General features: G+C 44.0%; 1 long non-coding RNA gene across 1 annotated transcript; it reads right to left on the bottom strand.

The window, feature by feature from the left end:
- Positions 1-935: 935 nt before the first annotated feature.
- Positions 936-10,271, bottom strand: LOC138413781 (uncharacterized). The gene is made up of 4 exons (XR_011246171.1): positions 10,001-10,271; positions 4,167-4,336; positions 3,306-3,419; positions 936-1,997 (listed from the first exon to the last, which is right to left on the bottom strand). It is a non-coding gene; the product is annotated as an uncharacterized lncRNA (long non-coding RNA).
- Between the last annotated feature and the right edge of the window lie 1,851 nt (positions 10,272-12,122).

Raw genomic sequence — 12,122 nt, 5'->3', positions numbered from 1 at the left:
TCAAAGTCCTGACAACTACAGTCCATCACCAGAGACCTGATCCACATTACGTCATGACTACCTGAAATCACAGAATCTTTGAAAACAGATTTTAAAGTGTACTTTGATATTTGAGTTTAGTAGCCAGCCACCAGGGGGCGATCGAGATATTTATATCCGCTTTTGGGAGCTTTCAAAGTGGTAACCCACGGTGACGTCACACACAGTGAGACAAAACGTGAGAGGCGGCTCTTTAATTTGGACGTAGCTCAAGTTTCTCCTCAAACGTTCCACCGTTGTTGAAACTATTGGTTACACTGCCCCCCCCAGTGGTACTGCTGTGTTTGGTCCGAACCAGTGAAACCTTCAGAAGACGAAGGTTTTGACAGACGCCTCCGTCCGTGTACGTATCTAACGTTAAGCAGAAATGAGCCTTTACTGCTGATTGATCAGTACAACTGTGAGAAGTATAAATATTCAAGTGAAGTTGGAGTATTTAAAAATTCCTCCCAGTACTTGAGCAGATGTATTGTGGTCCAGACGTTCTCTGTGGTTAAATCACGAGACGGACTCACAGCGCTGCATGTGATTATCTAGGCTGACATGAAAAGAGCGTAACAGCAGCGCGTTCGTTTCCTCGATCTCCGACAGGGCGAGCAGCCTTTAAAGAGGTCAGGAGTCTGAGCGTGTCACAGCATCCCGACAAGATTCATACAAAACACATCTGAGACGATTTCAGAGGAGACGCAGCGAGAAGGTGAATGTTTTTCATCTCATGGTGCAACTCATTAAATGTGTCCCTCGCTGTCCTCGGGCTGCTAGTTACTGTGGTTACAGTTAGTTGGCTGATGTTTTTCTGTTGTAATCTAAGTTCATCTTCCTCGTCGTGGAGCTGAACTGGAGCCGGACCTCAGGCAAAGAAGGAAGAGGGGAAAAAAAACACACGAAGACCATCGTTCATCTCACAGTTTAATTATCTCAATGAAGACAGACGTGTAGGGTGTGTTTAGCCTAGCTTAGCACAAAGAGTGGGAGCAGGGGGAAACTGTTAGCCTTGCTCCACCCACAGTTGTCTGATTCACATGTCCTGTACATTTAGAGCTGCAGCGACTCGTCGGAGCGATTCGTCTGGACTCAGGGTTCAGTTGAACATGGACTGAAAATAAAAATGCAAGTGGACTCTGGTCTGGTTTCAAGTCCTCGTCGATTTAAAATCACTAACCTGCTCTTACATCAAACGCGTGTCTGCGACGGGAACGTTCACAATCCACATTTCTGTTTGTTTATTGGCTGCGGCTCCGATCAGCAGAGACGTGGAACACGACGCGTCAGGGAACAGAAAGAGATTTTATTTTGATTTGGTTTTCCCACATTTGAGAACGGCCCAGTTTGACTTCAGTGTGAGATGCGTCTGTGAGCAGCCAATCGAAAAAGAGGGAGTAATGGGAAGCTGTTGTCATGGAGACAGTGTGAGTGTGTTTATGAATGAGACAGAGTATTTATGTTGATCACTGTGAGGATCTCAAACTTCCTCCGCTCTCCTCTTATATAAATCGTCTTGTCTTGTGGAGGCGTCTTATATAAGCTCGGAGGCTTAATTCCTTTCTATTGAGACCTCAGCCTTTCCTTTCCTTTCCTCCTACTTCTGTTCTCATCTCTGCTTTTGTCTCCTCTGTCCTTCCTCTTTCCTCATTTCGGTCTCACTCAGCCTCCTGTCTTCTTTCAGCTATGTGACAATGCAAATGTCCAAGTCAGTGTCTCTGGATCTTCTCCTGCAGCTTCTAGTAAAACATCTGTATGTCAGAGTGAGTCCATGTGAGAAAACATCTGGAACCTTCCCAGTGAGCGAGTGGGCGTGTCTCTGAGGTTTCTAACACGTGACGGACGTGAAACTGAAGAACACAAATGTCTCAGGATGAAGAAGAGGAGCCGTACACGTAGAGGACGAAGACGTCCACTTGGAAAGACGAGGAGGTTCCAGATGTTTTGGTGATGAGGGCCGACGCCGTGTGGACGAGCTGTAAACAACAACACTGATCTTTACACAGTTTAGACGTCATGTCCCGCCTCCTGCTGCTCTACAGGCTCCGCCCCTCACCTGAACGTCCCCACATGTTCCTGTTGTTGTGAACGAGTCGACAATCTCAGCTGTGTTCTGTACATGTTAGTTAAAATGATAACTTCAGCCACCAGGGGGCGATCAAGACACTTTAGCTTCACTTTTTTAAAACAGTCTCATCGACTTTCTCTTGTGTCTCATTTACTCTTTAATGTTGTGGAGACATAAGATTTTCATTTTAGACACGGATGTAAAACCCAGTGACTGAACCGCTCCAGAGGTTACTCAGGGTCAGTTTGTCTCAGGGCCGAAACTCCACAGAGAGAAAATTAACTGAAGTCCAGAAACAATTTAATTATTCAGGTGCGAATTTTAAACATCAGCTTGTGTGTGTGTGTGTGTGTGTGTGTGTGTGTGTGTGTGTGTGTGTGTGTGTGTGTGGATGATTGGATGGTGAATGATGCAGAAGGTAAATGTGTTGTGGGAATAAAAACTCCACAACACACACTGGGGAACAGAGAGAGAGAGAGCGCGAGCGAGCGAGCGAGCGAGGCGAGGAAATAAACATGATGGAACGATTTTCCCTGTGGACGTAAAAGGAAAAACGATTCTGTCTCTGTCCCTTGCTTCAGATATTTCAACATGTGTCGTCATAGAGACACAATTTAATGCTAAATTATTTACAATAAATAATAAATAGAGTATGAATAGAAATACTAAATAAAATTGAGTGTGTGACATTCATGTAAATTTACTTTGTGTTGATGTAACTCTGACTTCCTCATAATTAAAAAACACTTTATGTTTTCAAACTCTGCCTATTATTCATGTAACACACACACAGACACACACACAGACACACACACACACACACGCACACACACACACACACACACACACACACACAGACACACACACACGCACGCACACACACAGACACACACACCACCTGTCTCTGATTCCCAAAATCTTAATCTGCCCAAGGAGTCTTGAGTCACAGCTAAATCTCCGACAGGCTTCAATGTGTGTGTGTGTGTGTGTGTGTGTGTGTGTGTTGTATTCACTGGTAAAGAGCTTAGTGAGCATGAAGCAGCTGGACAGTCCTGATAACTGACCCAGAACCTGACACACACACACACACACACAGATTTAGAGTATACATTATATGTTGACACACAAACATCTCACATACATGTATAGTGGTGTGTGTCTGTGTGCGGGACATTGCTTCAATCAACTTTTAATAAAATGTAGTGAACGTTCACACCTGGTTTGTTTCAGAGCGTCAGACTCTTCAGTTCAGTCTGAAGCTGAACTTCAGGTGTGAACGGTTCCTCAGACCAGAAGAGGATTCTGGGTCTGGATCAAACTGAACCTGGTTCTGTTGGTTAATCACAGGAAGTAGAGACACATTAAACCACAGAAGAAGAAGAAGAAGAAGAGGAAGCAGCTGCAGTCTTCACCTCCGACGATAAAATGTTTGAACCACGAGGACGTTCATGTGGAGCATTTGAACTAGTGTGAAGTACTGTAGTACTGTAGGAATGTGGAGTACTGTGGAATACTGTGGAGTACTGTAGTACTGTGAAGTACTGTAGAACTGTGAAGTATTGTAGTGCTGTGGTACTGTGGTTACTGTAGTACTGTGGAGTACTGTAGTACTGTGGAGTACTGTGGAGTACTGTAGTACTGTAGTGCTGTGGTACTGTGGAGTACTGTAGTACTGTAGTACTGTGTTACCATGGCATCCAAATGAAATGCCAACTGACTACACGCCCACGTCAGACGTCGTCTACAAACCAATCACAGCCAAGTACAGGTAGACGACGCCCACGTAGACGACAGGACGTACGTCTGTCAGACAGAACTCACTATTTAAAAATATATATTTAAATTACAACGTGAAACGAAAACAGATCAGATGAAACATGAACCATCACGAAGCTTCAGACTCTGAGAGGAAACGTCCTGAGAAGTTGAACCAGGAGATAAATGTAAAATCGTCTCATGAACTTGAGACGTGTGCAGGAAACAAACACGTGAGACAGACGGGAAATAACACGCAGTACACAGAAAAACACACATACACGTGTTTTCCTCCTTTATTCCTGAAAGTCGTTCTTTTTACTGCAGATGCAGTTTTGTCGTTCTTCGTTTTCTTCATTTCTTCCTCCACAGTCGGTATTTTGCCAAAAGCAACAGGACGAATTAACAGTCGACCTTAATCCAGACGGACGTGAGCCGGTGGATCCTGTCGTCTGCAGGTTAGCTGAAGGCTAATCAGTAAATTCAAACTGACTGCCAGGAGGAGAGAGAGAGAGGGAGAGAGAGAGAGAGAGAGAGAGAGAGAGAGAGAATTTATTTCAGCCATCTTGTTTTCAACAGATAGATAATAATAAATACACTTTTTATTTTACCAGAATATTTCGACAAAAGCAAACAGTTGATTCAAACAACAGAATAACTGACAACTTGCAATTTAAATTTGAGCTCTAAGGAAACAGAACTAACCCCAACCTCCAATGACCAGCAGGGGGCGCCTCCTCTGGTAGCTTCTATAGAAAATGTCCCCTTTCACTTTCTAACGTCAGTAAACTTTGTCCTCAGGAGTTTTTGTCTCGGGGGGGGGGGGGGGGGGGGGGGGGGGGGGGGGTGGATACCACAGTGTGATTGACAGCTTGTACTGTCTAATTGGTGCAGCTGGCAGGTGCAGGTGGGAGGGCAGTGTCCTCGAGATGTCAGTCAGGCTCCACCCCCTGCTCCTCCAAATATGGTTACTTCTGGTTCCACAAAACCAAGATGGCGCTGGACAAGATGTCAAACTGAGGCTTCAGCTCACAAACCGACAGGTGACGTGAAGATGTGACGACACTTTCACTTCAGAACCTGAATCCATCCTGACAGGTCCACACAGTCCAGGCTGTGAGAATCAAATGGACATGTCCAGTGTCTCGTTCGATCTTCACCCCCCCACAATCCAGAACAGATCACGTTTGTTATTGTTTCTGAAAAACCTCGTTGTTCTTTGTTTGGCCTCGTAATGATCAGTGACTGGAGGTCAGAGGTCATCCCGCTTCTTAATACACAGCTGCAGGGCCGCAGGCAGTTAGGAGGGGAGACGTCATGAAACAGAAAGTGATGGATGGAATAAACAGAACACATATGACCTCGGGGGGGAGGGATGAAATAAATCATGATGAAATACAGAAGAGAAGAAGGAAGAGGAAGATTCAGTCCAACTATACTCGCTTCATTAACCCAGATGATCTAAACAACACAACCTCAGGCCATAGAGGTGTGTGTGTGTGTGTCTGTGTGTCTGTGTGTGTGTGTGTGTGTGTGTGTGTGTGTGGGTGTGTCTGTGTGTGTGTGTGTGTGTGTGTGTCTGTGTGTGTGTGTGTGTGTGTGTGTGTGTGTGTGTGTGTGGGTGTGTCTGTGTGTGTGTGTGTGTGTGTGTGTGTGTGTGTGTGTGTGTGTGTGGGTGTGTGTGTGGGTGTGTGTGTGGGTGTGTCTGTGTGTGTGTGTGTGTGTGTGTGTGTGTGTGTGTGTGTGTGGTTGGGGGGGACCTAAAAGCATCGAGTGGATCTGCAGGTGAGGAAACTGGACTCAGCCTCAGAACCTGCTCACGTTCTCAGTTCAAACTCCGCCGACAGTCAAGTCTCACATTGTGGGAGACGACGAAAAAAGAACTCGTGGAGCCGCCCCTTTGTCCAGCTCCAGGTCAGAACTGAACGACTTTGTCTCATCGGGTGGACGGACATGACTCCGTCTGTAATGTGTCTGGAACTTCAACAAAGAATCAATGAAATCTGGTTCAAGCTGTGAAACTGTGGTTGGTGATGTTCTTCTTGTGAAGGAGTAAATAAGGACACGATATCGGCCGAGTGAAGACGTGTCTAAGGCGACTGTTGCTCATGTGGTGCAGCACTGCAGGGCGGGATTACGAGGGGAGGGGTCAAGTGTCCGAAAAGTTGGTTTTCATCAGTGTTATTTAGGAAAACAGAAACCACCGTCTAACAATGTGACCTAGATTCAAAGCAACGTTTCCCTTCTCCCAGCAGACACTTGGCTTTTGTCCGTGTTCGTAAAACGGCCACAGATTCAAACATTTAGCAGGAGGTGGTTTTCAGCGCGTCAGCTCCTTCCTGTTCCCTGAAGATCCACTTCCTCTGTTTATTTATTTACTTTTAATCAGAGGAGGATCTGGTCTCTCGCTGCCCAGGGGACAGATTGGACACAACAGGGGGACAAATGAGCAGAGACTTGTGGGTAATTTGGCACGACTGACTCCGTCTTTATCTACATGGATGAATGGATGAAATGATGGATGGAGAAACTAGCTGGATAGACGGATGGGTGGTTTGACAAATAAATGACTGGATAACACAATGAATCGATGGACGGCTGAATGGTGGATAGATGATGGTTGGGTGAACAGCTGGATGGATGAAAAGCTTCCTATTTAATGAATGAATGAAGAACTTCCCTAGATTCAGGGAGGGCAGGATAAACAGATGGAAGAATGGACGGCTGGTGGATGAAAGAGTTGATGGATGAAAGAGTTGATGGATGGATGAAAGAGTTGATGGATGGATGAAAGAGTTGATGGATGGATGAAAGAGTTGATGGATGAAAGAGTTGATGGATGAAAGAGTTGATGGATGGATGAAAGAGTTGATGGATGAAAGAGTTGATGGATGGATGAAAGAGTTGATGGATGGATGAAAGAGTTGATGGATGAAAGAGTTGATGGATGGATGAAAGAGTTGATGGATGGATGAAAGAGTTGATGGATGAAAGAGTTGATGGATGAAAGAGTTGATGGATGGAAGAGTTGATGGATGAAAGAGTTGATGGATGGATGAAAGAGTTGATGGATGAAAGAGTTGATGGAAGGATGGAAGAGTTGATGGATGAAAGAGTTGATGGATGGATGAAAGAGTTGATGGATGAAAGAGTTGATGGATGGATGAAAGAGTTGATGGATGAAAGAGTTGATGGATGGATGGAAGAGTTGATGGATGGATGAAAGAGTTGATGGATGAAAGAGTTGATGGATGAAAGAGTTGATGGATGGAAGAGTTGTTGTAGAGGAACCAGAGAAAAGTCCTGAAGGATTTTCTTTGAACATTTCACCTCAAGAAAAAACAAAAACTGACAAATTCTCTTGCGACTTGTTGAAAAGTATAAATAGAAATGAAGGGATGTGAGTGAAGTGGGCACGTTGTCACAAGTGTGTGTGTGTGTGAACAAAGAAAACACAGAAGAGCGCACGTTGTGTTGTGATTATTTATTCTGCCTTCAGGCTGAGGGTCTTAGATATTATTTTTTAAACAGAGGCCAAAAGAAATCAATTGTGTTGATTAAACAACTCGCTCTGCGTCTGTTCCTGTTCCTGTGGTTCGTCTCGGCTCCGCACTCAACCCACTTACACAGCGAGAGCTGAGCTCAGTGTTTGAACACAAAGGACGCGATGGTTTCATAAACTGTTTCACTCACTCCAGTTTGTTCTGCTCTTGATTTCAGGTTTTGATCAAGAACTTGGGTTTGGCTTCATTGGGGAACCAGCTGGTGGGGGAGGGGCGTGGCCTAAGCCTGTCTCTGTACTGAGTGTGTTTGTGTTTGGAGCCTTGAAAACAAGATGGTTCCACTCAGAATCCTTTTCTTTCTATTAGATATAAAGATTCTTTATAGATCCTGAGGGGATTTAGGAATAATTAATCATAAGAATAGCTCATTTATAACTAACTAACCAGAACCACGTATAAACTCATTTTACGCAGGTGAAACTCAAACCTCTGTCTCTGAGCTGAGGAACTACAGACGGCTAAAACGATGAAGCTCAACGAGGTTAGAATGAAAATATCCGAAGCTTTAGTCGGTTGTCTCAGAGGTCCAGCAGTTACCTCCCGTCACCATGTGGGGCCGCCGGCGTGCGGACGCATCTCACTGCTGATGTAATACAACTTTCCTGCCAAGCTTCCTTTTGATATTGATTCAGTTACTTCAAAGAGAAAAGTTCTTTTACGAGAGAGAGAGAGAGAGAGAGAGAGAGAGACCACCTGCAGGGCTGTGTGTGAGAGTGTGTGTGTGAGAGAGAGAGTGTGTGTGAGTGTGTGTGAGAATGTGTGCGAGTGTGTTTGCGTGTGTGTGTGTGTGTGTGTGTGTGTGTGTGTGCGCTCCTCATCTCTGACATTTCCAGGTCACTCAGTTATGCCCCCCCCCACACACACACACCTCTGCTTCATGGTCGATCAGAACTCATTTTCTTTGACTTCTTCTAAATTAACTTTGAGACTCTTGTGCAACACTTTGATCACTTTGAACTCTCACTCATTCATAATTTTCACGAGGAACACCTGTATTCATGCGCTCATCCATTCAGCCAATCACGTGGCAGCAGTGCTGTCATCCTGCAGAAACGGGGGAGGAGTTAATCTGCTTCAGACTCTGGACTTTCTCCTGAGCTTCTTTAACATAAGAAGAACGCAGCAGGAGCGTTTCTGGGTCAGTGGACGTCTTCGTCTTCTACGTGTACGACTCCTCTTCTTCATCCTGAGACATTTGTGTTCTTTCAGTGTTTTCTCACATGGACTCACTCTGACATTTTACAGATGTTCTCCCAGGAGGCTGCAGGAGAAGATCCAGAACATGTCCAGAGACACTGACTCAGACATTCATGTTCTGGAGAATTCCAGATCCGGTCTGAAAGCAGCTTCACAGTCACGTCACTGCTGCCACGATGCAAACTCTCTATTTGGCTTTGTTCTTGATTTAAGATAAAATAAATAAAAGTTAAATTCAGAGTAAATGTAAAAGCTTCCAGAGACTGAGATGATAAAACAAATATATTGTGTATTTACACACACACACACACACACACACTACGTAGAGGAGCTGCATTTGTTGGAGGAGGTGAATTCACAGTTTGTTGTGTTTAAAGCTAAGTTGCTGAAATCAGCAAAAACATTTTGCTTGGGAGGAATCTGCTCCTGTTTACAGTTTTCATTACACACACACACACACACACACACACACACACACACACACACACACACACACACACTCACTCAGGTGACAGCTGAAGTGTCAGGATGATGGGACGAGTCTGTTTCACTCTCTGCAGCAGAGTCGAACAGTCGGAGCTGGATTAAAACTGGAGAGGGACGAGGGTGATGAAATATTCAGTTCGCTGCTTGTTAAATACACTCGCAGCATTTCAGCCCAAACCAAATTACACGACATATTTCTGTCGATGTTCCTGCCTCCATGTGCAGTCGTGACTTTCAAGCATCAAATCAATTTAACTACGACGGTTAAATACAAATAAAAAACTAATAAAATGTCATCATTTCTCTAAGTTCTACGCTGCTATCATCTGTATCCCTTAATTCTTTACCTTAATGATGATACAATTAAAAATATTAATCATTGTATGTACTGAGTTAAAGTATGTGTATGTAGTATATGTATATGAACTCTCTGGCACTAGGGGGCGTCTTAATCAGAACGACAGCGGAAAGAGACACAACTTTTCTGATCAGTTGTTGAATGAATAGTTGCTAATGCTAATGTTAGCTACGTTCTAAGATCAACAACCTATAGAAAGCTTCTGTGACCAATCAGAGCCGGCGGCAGGTGAGAGAACTGTCACATGATCACTTCCTGTCCGTGACCTATTTACTGATAAAGTTTGGAGGGAAACTGTTAATGACGTGGGCGACTTCTTTCAGAGCAGCGGGAATAATTAAACCAGTAAATCAATGAGCACAAACACGTACAGTAAGCAGAGCAGCTGGAAGGCTCTCACACACACACACACACACACACACACACACACACACACACACACACACACACACACACTCACAGGGTTGTTATGATTACAGCTGAATATCGGCCTCACAGGAGCAACAGCAGCAGTTTGTTTTATGAACACGCAGACGAACGTCTATTAAAAACCTTGTGAGATGAGCCGAGCTCCGTTCTGCTGCCGCTGCGTCCACGTGTGTCGTCCGGTCCACCTGCACCAACCACATCCAACATTTGCCTCCAGCAGACACGAGATGTTTGTGAGGGTTGAAAAGCCCAGAGTCTGTGGTAGAGGACTTCCTCTCACGCCTCGTTCGTCTGATCGTGAAGTCCCTCCACTCGCAGTGTTCTTTGGTTTTGGACAGAGCCAGGTTCCTGTTTCACTCTTGACACCTGGATTAAGGAACAATAACCAGGGTTTCCTCAGACGTCCTTTGTATAAGAGACACACAGACAGAGCAAGAGAAGCGTTCCGTCATGTGACGATGAAACAAACAGTAGATTTAAACCTGCTTCATTACACAAACAACATTCCTTTTCTTTCTGTTGTGTACTTCAGGTAAATAATGGATCATCGTCCCAGAGGCTCCGTGAATATTTAACCACGGTGTTATTTATTCATCTCCCCGATCAATAAACCATAACAGGTTTATATGGATCAAACTGGACGCTTGTTCACAGCAGAGGAGGGAAATCAGAAGTGAAGGACGCACACACACACACACACACACACACACATGCACAGGGTCACAATTGCATGAAAGCATGTGCTTGTGCTTGAATAATTTAAAGTTGGGGTAAAAACTGGCACAAGGTTATTAAGAGAAAAGTTAACAAAGCACACACACACAAAACAAATATTAATGCATGTACATATGTACAGTTGAATGATTTATGTCCACATTCATCACAAGAAAGAAAACTCTGCCTCACACATTATAAAAACACTCATAAATAAATTGGTCTGCACACACAGCTTAAATGCACACACCTCGACTCACACACACACACACACACACACACACACTCCCAGCAGCGTCTGTGGTCTTTTGTGTGCATTTGAGCTGCTGCATGTTTTTTCTCTGCATTATAAATGACCGACACAGCCAGCGCTCGTATCATATCCCAACCTCGTCGCTTACATTCCTGCTGATTCCCGTGTTTTCTCCTCCACCACACGCTGACATGCAGCTCTACACGGATGAAGCGTGTTGTTCTTCCAACACGGGTCTGTGCAGAAACACGCTCACGGGGTCATACCTCTTTACGATATTCACTGAGAGTAAATCCAACTCATTTTTATTCATATTCTGACGTCCTCCGTTGAGCTCAAGCGTCGTTTAATTCTACAGAACTTTATTTTAAATCTCAGTTTACAGAGATTTTAAAAAACAAAAGAAACACGTTGGTTCTCTGCTGGAGGTGAAATCATTTTCAGGAACGTTTCCTGGTAAAAACAATTATTTGTCATTGGAAAATTCCTTGAAAACAAAACTCAAAGACTTATTTATTCATTATTCATTTATTATTGAAAACTTTGTTCTCAACTGGTTTTGAATTGTTTATCTCTCGACACAAACTTTACACTTTACTCTTGTTGAGGGTTAAGAACAGAAGATGTCGCACCTCGTTAAACCCGATGGGACAAATCGTGATTTGTGAATGTGAGCTGCACAAATCAAATTTGATTGATCGACTTCAGCGTGTTTGTATGAGCTGGATTTACAGATTGAACTAAAAACATTTGAATTAATCAGAATCTGAGAACTAAGATTTGAATAAACACACAATGACGAGTGAGTGTTGAGCTGCTGCTACACTCAGAAACTCATAATAACATATTCAACAAACTGTATCAGTACCAGTCAAATATATAGTATAAAGTGAATACATCATTTTGAAATTAATGTTTTTAATTTGTTATTTGATGAAATAAAATCCGGCTCAGACTGAATTGGTCAAACCAGTGACTGGGCAGCACAGACTCTGACCGCAAATTACGTCATCACCACAAGATGGCAGCGTTTGTGTCTGAGGTACTTTGGCTTCACTTGTGGGTAGAAGCAGGAAGTGGAAACGCGTCATCATCGTAATTCAAAGTCAGTTCAGGTTCTTTGGATTCAATACAGTTCCACTTATCTGCTAACATGCTAAACTACAGTGAACATGCTAATGTTGTTTTGCGGTGTGTAATGAACATTGCAGCCTCACGGGGACACTAGTGAGTCAGTAGATTCTCCTCTCCGCACATCGTTTGCACTGAGTCGCCTCG

This window comes from Paralichthys olivaceus, chromosome 15, assembly GCF_024713975.1.
Source record: "Paralichthys olivaceus isolate ysfri-2021 chromosome 15, ASM2471397v2, whole genome shotgun sequence".
Classification (NCBI taxonomy): Eukaryota; Metazoa; Chordata; class Actinopteri; order Pleuronectiformes; family Paralichthyidae; genus Paralichthys; species Paralichthys olivaceus.
This window is presented reverse-complemented; position numbering and strand designations above follow the sequence as displayed.